Source organism: Sinocyclocheilus anshuiensis, unplaced genomic scaffold (assembly GCF_001515605.1).
Source record: "Sinocyclocheilus anshuiensis isolate Anshui unplaced genomic scaffold, SAMN03320099.WGS_v1.1 scaffold11382, whole genome shotgun sequence".
NCBI classification, from domain to species: domain Eukaryota; kingdom Metazoa; phylum Chordata; class Actinopteri; order Cypriniformes; family Cyprinidae; genus Sinocyclocheilus; species Sinocyclocheilus anshuiensis.
The window spans coordinates 276-3,660 of NW_015550115.1; the positions used below are offsets into that span (position 1 = coordinate 276).

The 3,385-nt window shown below is 34.2% G+C and overlaps 1 pseudogene; it reads right to left on the reverse strand.

Annotated features, from left to right (window-relative positions):
* Window positions 1-269: 269 nt before the first annotated feature.
* Window positions 270-2,236, reverse strand: LOC107660988 (uncharacterized; annotated as a pseudogene).
* Between the last annotated feature and the right edge of the window lie 1,149 nt (window positions 2,237-3,385).

Genomic DNA, 3,385 nt, shown 5'->3' on the forward strand with positions numbered 1-3,385 from the left:
TGTGATAGGAAGTGACCAATAAAAACACATTAAATGCCACATAGACCTCAAAAGGGAAGAAAAGCTTTATTTACACAATCAATTCCTTTACTTTTCTTACTATGCTTTGTATTCAAATAGGAGCTTTATTTATTAGAGAACATACGTTTAATTTGTTCATAGTTTTCTAAACTTTTATCTTACTCTTGCATTTTGATTGACAGATGTAATGCATATGGGGTTAGATTAGAAAACATCGCCCCCTGGTGTCTCTTCATGTCTTGTCTTACTGAGCTCTTCCAAATGTGATCTCATAAACCACTACTGCAACAGTAGCCACGCCCACCACAGCAGAGATGACCAATCGGATCACAGCTTCAGTAGAACCACAAAACTGAACAGAGTCTGAAACAGAAGAACAAGGAAACATTAGTGCACTTTAACGCTTTCAGGTCTGTTACGTGCATTTACTGCTGATATAGCTGCGCATGACAGAACGAGATCTGTCCTTTCAATGCAACTACATCCAAATGCTATGAACTGCACATTTAGAAAGAAAATGAGTTGAAAATGTTGCTGCTGACCTGGACATGGCCGACTCAACATCAGTTGAGTGATGTTGAGGTGTTTAGTCTGGTTGGTGAATGAATAAGCAACAACACAGCTGTAGGAATCATCCAGACACTCAATCTCCAGAGGTAGAGAGAGACTGATGCTGAGATCAGACACACTGATGCTGGACAATAAACTGTTTCCTTTGTACCAGGAGAGAGTCACATCACTCACATTCACCACTGAACACAACAATGAACATCTGGACACTGATTATCCTGATGAACATTGAGAAGAGTCTCTGGTGATGACAGGAACAGGCAGCAGAGCTGGAGAACATAAGGGAAACAAATATCATTTTAGGACAACAAATTATTGATCATGAAATGTCTAGATATTATTAATCTTTGTGGATATTGGCTTATCTACTTATAAAGCACATATTAATGCCTTATTCTGCACGACCCTCCTACTTACATTAAGCATTAAATTAGGAGTTTATTGAGGGAAAACTCTTAGTTAGTAGTGAATATAATATTAAAGTACAAAAGTTGTAATTCCCTTCAAGGGATAGTTCACCCAAAAATTTTAATACTGTCATCACTTTCAAGTTAATGGTTCAAACCAGTATGAGTTTCTTTCTTCTGTTGAACACAAAAGAAGATATTTTTAATAATGTTGGTAACCAAACAGTTGCTGGTTGCTATTGACTTCCATAGTATTTTTTTCCATATGGAAGTCAGTGAGGACCAGCAACTGTTTGGTTACCCATATTATTCAAAATATTTTCTTCTGTGTTCACTGAATGATTAATTGGTGAAGCAAACAGAAAGAGAATACGGATGAGATCTCATACATTAGAGAGTCAGGAGAGGAGTGAAGTCAGTCTAACAACATTTGAAGTTTAACATGTATCTGCGGTAACCCTGTCACAAGCTATAAGTAGTATATGCATAAATGCATCTGCATACAAAATGCATTTAACTTCAAAACAGAACAAAAACAAGTTAAAGACAGATATGAGCCTCGATTGGGAGGTCAAGTGTTTTTTTTTTGTTTTTAATCAGTGCAATTAACATGAGGCTCTTTGTCCTGTTTCAGTTCTTTAGAAATATGCATGTATAAAATGATTTTTTTTTTCATCTGCACAAAGCAAGAAAATAATTAAACTAAGGGAGATAAACATTTGATATGGATTATACATCCATCTATAGTAGAACCATAATGCCATAATCAATAAGCAAACAAACATGGTATAAATGAAGATGGTGATCATAAAAATTATCAGCATCTTAAATATACATAAGCATAAAAGAACACAGCTTTTTATGCATATTTTGTAACATAACATCTTTAGTAAATATCTAAAATATCTTAATCAATTACTCACCATAGACAGTAACACTGAATCTCTTGTATGAAGTTCCTCTGTTGCTGAGGATCAGTAGCTTATAAAGTCCAGTGTGTTCAGTTCTGATGTTTCATGGTCAGAGATCCAGTTTGATTGTCCATCTGGAGTCTTTTCTCAAATATTGTATTAGTGGCATCTATATAGATGTTCTGTCTGTGGATATCAGCTATTCGCCTCTCTTAAGGTTCAAACATCCACAGCATCTGATCATCTCGCTGCATTTTAACATCAGTGTTTAGAGTGACAGAATCTCCCTCCATCACTGATACTGACTTTATTACATCTGTATCAGCAAACACATCAGAAAATCATATAAATGCAATGTACTGTAATTATTAGACAACAAAACTAACTAGATTTAATTTAATAGAGATTGACTATTAAAATGTGTGTTTGTTTTTTATCTCTTGTGGTGGAAATTTGTGTTTAACTAACCACATTTGCTGATTAAAAGAGTTACTCACCACACAGGCCAATCAGGAACAGAGCACACAGATAAGAAAACATCATTCTGGATCTGAAAACTCTCATTTCAGATATTTATCAAAGGTATTTTTCAGTCTAACAGGTTTTCAGAAGGTTACTTTGTGGTTGTAAGAAAAAACTGCACAATATTTCACACTTTCATGAACATGAACACACAGACGCACATCATCTAACACTGTATGCTTCAGCTGAAGATCCTCGCAGCACATTAAACCACATTCTCACAGCTCAGACGCCACATTTACTGACCTCAGTAACACAAGTTCTGACTTGTGCCAGTTCACAGAGTTTAATGCAATGTCAAAGTTTAATGCATTCTTTAGTTTCTTCTTAAATTACATTAACAAATGTTCTATCACAACATCATAAACTGTACATCCAACACTGTCAGCAACATGAACACAAACACTCATCGTCTAACATCGAGTGCGTTCGCATTCAGCTCAGACGCCACATTTACTGACCTCAGTAACAAAAGGTCTGACTCCAAAACATCTCATGAACGTGCAATCACAAATCTCTTTCAAATGTTTTGACACAATAATTTATTGAAATGAAATAATGTTCTAAATGAGAAAATACCGAATGAATTTAAAGTCTAATTACATTGTAAAATATCCACATATGAATCAAATGCTTATTAATTTTAAACACCATTGTGTGTCTATGACACTGTTTTAGCACACTTCAGGTTTTAGTATGTAAGTGGGCAGATTCATTGACAATCAACTTCAAGTTATATGTTGAACACATTTCTGTTTAAAAATATTTATATCAAATAATATAATACATATTATATATTATAAAATTATTTTCATTTCTATAAATCTTTAACCTTTGCATTGCATGATTTTTGCTCTTTTAGACATTTAATGATTTATCAAAGTGAATGAGTATGTGAATGAATTACTATATTTATAATAATTCATGTTGCAGTCCAGTTGAGTTTAAAGCAGA